Genomic DNA, 7,411 nt, shown 5'->3' with positions numbered 1-7,411 from the left:
TTTGTCCACACCCTCCCCAGAATTTGTTGTTTCTAGATTTTCTGATGATGCCGATTCTAACAGGTGTGAGGTGATACCTCATTGTAGTTTTGATTTGCATTTCTCTAATAATTAGTGCTGTTGAGCAGCTTTTCATGTGCGTCTTGGCCATCTCTGTGTCTTCTTTAAAGAAACGTCTCTTTAGATCTTCTGCCCATTTTTGTATTGGGTTGTTCGTTTTTTTAATATTAAGCTGCATGAGCTGTTTATATATATTGGACATTAAACCTTTGTCCATTGATTCGTTTGCAACTATTTTCGCCCCTTCTGAGGGATGCCTTTTTCCATTCCCGTTTTTTTAACCAAAAAAGAAAGAAAGAAAAAGAAGCAGAACACTAATGTGCATAAAATATGCCTTTTGAAACGGTCGTTTTGAAATATGGAGGTCCTTTGAATTTTTTGGTCGATATGTGACCCCAGGATTTGTTTTCAGGGCAGGTGTCATTTACAGGCCTGCAATGATTTTGAATATCCACTGACCATTAGCGCTGGGATTAAAGCTGCTGCTGTGTGAAACGGCCACAAGGTGGCAGCAGTTCTCCCTTACCAATTCTGGTTACTAGGGCAACAGAGCCTCAATGGAAGTCGTGTTCTAGATTGGAATGTAGAACGGAATGTGCCAGGAGAAAGCCCCTCAAGTTTGTCTCCCTACTTCTGGTTCGTGTTTTTAATTTAATTTTTATTTTTTATTACAGCAAGTTTGATTACAATGTTTGGCTTGTTGGAGGTGTGGAAGATGTGGTTCTTTTACACATATACAGATGTCTGTTTTTCCTGGGATCCTTTTCCCATGTACGTTATCACAGAATGTTGAGTAGTCTTTTGGTATTCCGTAGTTCTTTGGTGATTATATATGTCACCTGTGTTTGTATAAGTCTGTTAACCCCGATATCGTAATGAAACCAATCCTCTCACCTTTCCATTGGTGAACCATAAGTTTGTTTAATGAAGCTGTGATTGCCCTTCTCCGTGGAAATATCTGCCCTGGTATCCATTTTTAGGTAACACCTATAAGTGATATGATATGATATGTGTCTTTCACTTTCTGACTTACTACATGTCACGTGATTACCTCTAGACTCATCTACGGTGCTGCAAATGGCATTGTGTCCTTATTTTCCTTGGCTTCTATTCTGCCTTAGCGAGGTCCATTTTCAACAATGTGATTCCCTGCGGGTTGTGGATTAGCTGACGTGGGCAGCCTTATCCTGCCGGCCGGCCCTCCCCAGGTGTGCCTGGTTGAGGTCAATATAAACAGCGCTCCAGGCAGCAATAGCCCCTGAAGCTGTGCCTGACTCCATATTCTCTGCCCCGTCAGCAGTCTCGGGGCTGTGCTGGTGGGAGGGAGTGAGGGGCCACAGCTTTGTTGGTGGCCCGGTGTGAGTGGGGTTCTGCTGACCTTTCTGCAGGAGTTGCCAGGCTGCCTCCTGTAAAGAAGAGGATGTGTCACCCATACCTTCCGCTGGAATTTCTCTCCGGACAGAGGTGAGGAAGGAAAAAAGCAGTGGGGGCCGGGACAGGTGGGGTATCTCAGGCAGGACAATGGAAAGCTTCCGGAAGAGCGCCCGGGGCCAGGACCACCCTGGCTGGCCTGCAGGCACCAAGTTGGCCTGCGTGCTGTCGCTGGTGTGGCTCCACGGCCCTTCCTCTAGTCTTTCAAGCCCTTGTACATATTCAGGTGTTTTACCTGGGAAGGGTGGGAACAGTTCAGCAGCAGCTGGCCTGGGGCTCAGCTCACCTTTATTCAGAGATGCCTCGGCACGGTCCCCCAGCTTTGCAATGAGGATGCTCCTTGTGTGGGGGGTGGGTTGCTAGCTGTATGGGAGATGATTCCCCACCTCTGACCAATTTCAGAATTGTTTACCGCTGGAGCAAGTGCCCTGATAGCGTTTTCCTCTGTATAACTGGTGGGTTCAGGTTTTTCTTCTTTTATGGTTCAAGTTAGCTTTTATTCCTCTTTTATGTATTTATAGATATAAGCATGGAAATAATTCATTCCTATAAATACATCTGTGTGAAGGGAAGAACTTTTTTCTCTTTTATTTTTAAATTTTATTTTTTATAATTTTGAAATTTAATTTTATTTACTTTTTTATACAGCAGGTTATTATTAGTTATGTATTTTATGCATATACATGTATACAGGTCAATCTCAATCTCCCAACTCATCCCACCACCACCACCCCATGGCTTCCCACACTTGGTGTCCATACGTTTGTTCTCTACCTGTGTGTCACTATTTCTTCCCTGCAAACCAGTTCATCTGTACCATTTTTTAGGTTCCACATATATGCATTAATATACAATATTTGTTTTCCTCTTTCTGACTTACTTCATTCTGTATGACAGTCTCTAGATCCATCGATGTCTCTACAAATGACCCAGTTTCATTCCTTTTTATGGCCGAGTAATATTCCATTTGATATGTGTACCCCAATTTTATCCATTCATCTGTCTGTGGGCATTTAGGTTGCTTCCATTACCTGGCTATTGTAAATAGTGCTGCAATGAACATTGTGGTGAATGTGCCTTTTTGATTTATGGTTTTCTCTGGGTATATGCCCAGAAGTGGGATTGCTGGATCAGATGGTAATTCTATTTCTAGTTTTTTTAAGGAAACTCCATAGTGTTCTCCATACTGACTGTATCAATTTACATTCCCACCAATAGTGGAAGAGGGCTCCTTTTGTCCACACCCTCCCCAGAATTTGTTGTTTCTAGATTTTCTGATGATGCCGATTCTAACAGGTGTGAGGTGATACCTCATTGTAGTTTTGATTTGCATTTCTCTAATAATTAGTGCTGTTGAGCAGCTTTTCATGTGCGTCTTGGCCATCTCTGTGTCTTCTTTAAAGAAACGTCTCTTTAGATCTTCTGCCCATTTTTGTATTGGGTTGTTCGTTTTTTTAATATTAAGCTGCATGAGCTGTTTATATATATTGGACATTAAACCTTTGTCCATTGATTCGTTTGCAACTATTTTCGCCCCTTCTGAGGGATGCCTTTTTCCATTCCCGTTTTTTTAACCAAAAAAGAAAGAAAGAAAAAGAAGCAGAACACTAATGTGCATAAAATATGCCTTTTGAAACGGTCGTTTTGAAATATGGACGTCCTTTGAATTTTTTGGTCGATATGTGACCCCAGGATTTGTTTTCAGGGCAGGTGTCATTTACAGGCCTGCAATGATTTTGAATATCCACTGACCATTAGCGCTGGGATTAAAGCTGCTGCTGTGTGAAACGGCCACAAGGTGGCAGCAGTTCTCCCTTACCAATTCTGGTTACTAGGGCAACAGAGCCTCAATGGAAGTCGTGTTCTAGATTGGAATGTAGAACGGAATGTGCCAGGAGAAAGCCCCTCAAGTTTGTCTCCCTACTTCTGGTTCGTGTTTTTAATTTAATTTTTATTTTTTATTACAGCAAGTTTGATTACAATGTTTGGCTTGTTGGAGGTGTGGAAGATGTGGTTCTTTTACACATATACAGATGTCTGTTTTTCCTGGGATCCTTTTCCCATGTACGTTATCACAGAATGTTGAGTAGTCTTTTGGTATTCCGTAGTTCTTTGGTGATTATATATGTCACCTGTGTTTGTATAAGTCTGTTAACCCCGATATCGTAATGAAACCAATCCTCTCACCTTTCCATTGGTGAACCATAAGTTTGTTTAATGAAGCTGTGATTGCCCTTCTCCGTGGAAATATCTGCCCTGGTATCCATTTTTAGGTAACACCTATAAGTGATATGATATGATATGTGTCTTTCACTTTCTGACTTACTACATGTCACGTGATTACCTCTAGACTCATCTACGGTGCTGCAAATGGCATTGTGTCCTTATTTTCCTTGGCTTCTATTCTGCCTTAGCGAGGTCCATTTTCAACAATGTGATTCCCTGCGGGTTGTGGATTAGCTGACGTGGGCAGCCTTATCCTGCCGGCCGGCCCTCCCCAGGTGTGCCTGGTTGAGGTCAATATAAACAGCGCTCCAGGCAGCAATAGCCCCTGAAGCTGTGCCTGACTCCATATTCTCTGCCCCGTCAGCAGTCTCGGGGCTGTGCTGGTGGGAGGGAGTGAGGGGCCACAGCTTTGTTGGTGGCCCGGTGTGAGTGGGGTTCTGCTGACCTTTCTGCAGGAGTTGCCAGGCTGCCTCCTGTAAAGAAGAGGATGTGTCACCCATACCTTCCGCTGGAATTTCTCTCCGGACAGAGGTGAGGAAGGAAAAAAGCAGTGGGGGCCGGGACAGGTGGGGTATCTCAGGCAGGACAATGGAAAGCTTCCGGAAGAGCGCCCGGGGCCAGGACCACCCTGGCTGGCCTGCAGGCACCAAGTTGGCCTGCGTGCTGTCGCTGGTGTGGCTCCACGGCCCTTCCTCTAGTCTTTCAAGCCCTTGTACATATTCAGGTGTTTTACCTGGGAAGGGTGGGAACAGTTCAGCAGCAGCTGGCCTGGGGCTCAGCTCACCTTTATTCAGAGATGCCTTGGCACGGTCCCCCAGCTTTGCAATGAGGACGCTCCTTGTGTGGGGGGTGGGTTGCTAGCTGTATGGGAGATGATTCCCCACCTCTGACCAATTTCAGAATTGTTTACCGCTGGAGCAAGTGCCCTGATAGCGTTTTCCTCTGTATAACTGGTGGGTTCAGGTTTTTCTTCTTTTATGGTTCAAGTTAGCTTTTATTCCTCTTTTATGTATTTATAGATATAAGCATGGAAATAATTCATTCCTATAAATACATCTGTGTGAAGGGAAGAACTTTTTTCTCTTTTATTTTTAAATTTTATTTTTTATAATTTTGAAATTTAATTTTATTTACTTTTTTATACAGCAGGTTATTATTAGTTATGTATTTTATGCATATACATGTATACAGGTCAATCTCAATCTCCCAACTCATCCCACCACCACCACCCCATGGCTTCCCACACTTGGTGTCCATACGTTTGTTCTCTACCTGTGTGTCACTATTTCTTCCCTGCAAACCAGTTCATCTGTACCATTTTTTAGGTTCCACATATATGCATTAATATACAATATTTGTTTTCCTCTTTCTGACTTACTTCATTCTGTATGACAGTCTCTAGATCCATCGATGTCTCTACAAATGACCCAGTTTCATTCCTTTTTATGGCCGAGTAATATTCCATTTGATATGTGTACCCCAATTTTATCCATTCATCTGTCTGTGGGCATTTAGGTTGCTTCCATTACCTGGCTATTGTAAATAGTGCTGCAATGAACATTGTGGTGAATGTGCCTTTTTGATTTATGGTTTTCTCTGGGTATATGCCCAGAAGTGGGATTGCTGGATCAGATGGTAATTCTATTTCTAGTTTTTTTAAGGAAACTCCATAGTGTTCTCCATACTGACTGTATCAATTTACATTCCCACCAATAGTGGAAGAGGGCTCCTTTTGTCCACACCCTCCCCAGAATTTGTTGTTTCTAGATTTTCTGATGATGCCGATTCTAACAGGTGTGAGGTGATACCTCATTGTAGTTTTGATTTGCATTTCTCTAATAATTAGTGCTGTTGAGCAGCTTTTCATGTGCGTCTTGGCCATCTCTGTGTCTTCTTTAAAGAAACGTCTCTTTAGATCTTCTGCCCATTTTTGTATTGGGTTGTTCGTTTTTTTAATATTAAGCTGCATGAGCTGTTTATATATATTGGACATTAAACCTTTGTCCATTGATTCGTTTGCAACTATTTTCGCCCCTTCTGAGGGATGCCTTTTTCCATTCCCGTTTTTTTAACCAAAAAAGAAAGAAAGAAAAAGAAGCAGAACACTAATGTGCATAAAATATGCCTTTTGAAACGGTCGTTTTGAAATATGGACGTCCTTTGAATTTTTTGGTCGATATGTGACCCCAGGATTTGTTTTCAGGGCAGGTGTCATTTACAGGCCTGCAATGATTTTGAATATCCACTGACCATTAGCGCTGGGATTAAAGCTGCTGCTGTGTGAAACGGCCACAAGGTGGCAGCAGTTCTCCCTTACCAATTCTGGTTACTAGGGCAACAGAGCCTCAATGGAAGTCGTGTTCTAGATTGGAATTTAGAATGGAATGTGCCAGGAGAAAGCCCCTCAAGTTTGTCTCCCTACTTCTGGTTCGTGTTTTTAATTTAATTTTTATTTTTTATTACAGCAAGTTTGATTACAATGTTTGGCTTGTTGGAGGTGTGGAAGATGTGGTTCTTTTACACATATACAGATGTCTGTTTTTCCTGGGATCCTTTTCCCATGTACGTTATCACAGAATGTTGAGTAGTCTTTTGGTATTCCGTAGTTCTTTGGTGATTATATATGTCACCTGTGTTTGTATAAGTCTGTTAACCCCGATATCGTAATGAAACCAATCCTCTCACCTTTCCATTGGTGAACCATAAGTTTGTTTAATGAAGCTGTGATTGCCCTTCTCCGTGGAAATATCTGCCCTGGTATCCATTTTTAGGTAACACCTATAAGTGATATGATATGATATGTGTCTTTCACTTTCTGACTTACTACATGTCACGTGATTACCTCTAGACTCATCTACGGTGCTGCAAATGGCATTGTGTCCTTTTTTTCCTTGCCTTCTATTCTGACTTAGCGAGGTCCATTTTCAACAATGTGATTCCCTGCGGGTTGTGGATTAGCTGACGCGGGCAGCCTTATCCTGCCGGCCGGCCCTCCCCAGGTGTGCCTGGTTGAGGTCAATATAAACAGCGCTCCAGGCAGCAATAGCCCCTGAACCTGTGCCTGACTCCATATTCTCTGCCCCGTCAGCAGTCTCGGGGCTGTGCTGGTGGGAGGGAGTGAGGGGCCACAGCTTTGTTGGTGGCCCGGTGTGAGTGGGGTTCTGCTGACCTTTCTGCAGGAGTTGCCAGGCTGCCTCCTGTAAAGAAGAGGATGTGTCACCCATACCTTCCGCTGGAATTTCTCTCCGGACAGAGGTGAGGAAGGAAAAAAGCAGTGGGGGCCGGGACAGGTGGGGTATCTCAGGCAGGACAATGGAAAGCTTCCGGAAGAGCGCCCGGGGCCAGGACCACCCTGGCTGGCCTGCAGGCACCAAGTTGGCCTGCGTGCTGTCGCTGGTGTGGCTCCACGGCCCTTCCTCTAGTCTTTCAAGCCCTTGTACATATTCAGGTGTTTTACCTGGGAAGGGTGGGAACAGTTCAGCAGCAGCTGGCCTGGGGCTCAGCTCACCTTTATTCAGAGATGCCTCGGCACGGTCCCCCAGCTTTGCAATGAGGACGCTCCTTGTGTGGGGGGTGGGTTGCTAGCTGTATGGGAGATGATTCCCCACCTCTGACCAATTTCAGAATTGTTTACCGCTGGAGCAAGTGCCCTGATAGCGTTTTCCTCTGTATAACTGGTGGGTTCAGGTTTTTC

This window comes from Mesoplodon bidens (genome assembly GCF_964165515.1).
Source record: "Mesoplodon bidens genome assembly, contig: HAP1_SCAFFOLD_381, whole genome shotgun sequence".
NCBI lineage: Eukaryota > Metazoa > Chordata > Mammalia > Artiodactyla > Ziphiidae > Mesoplodon > Mesoplodon bidens.
Note: the sequence above shows the minus strand (reverse complement) of the source record.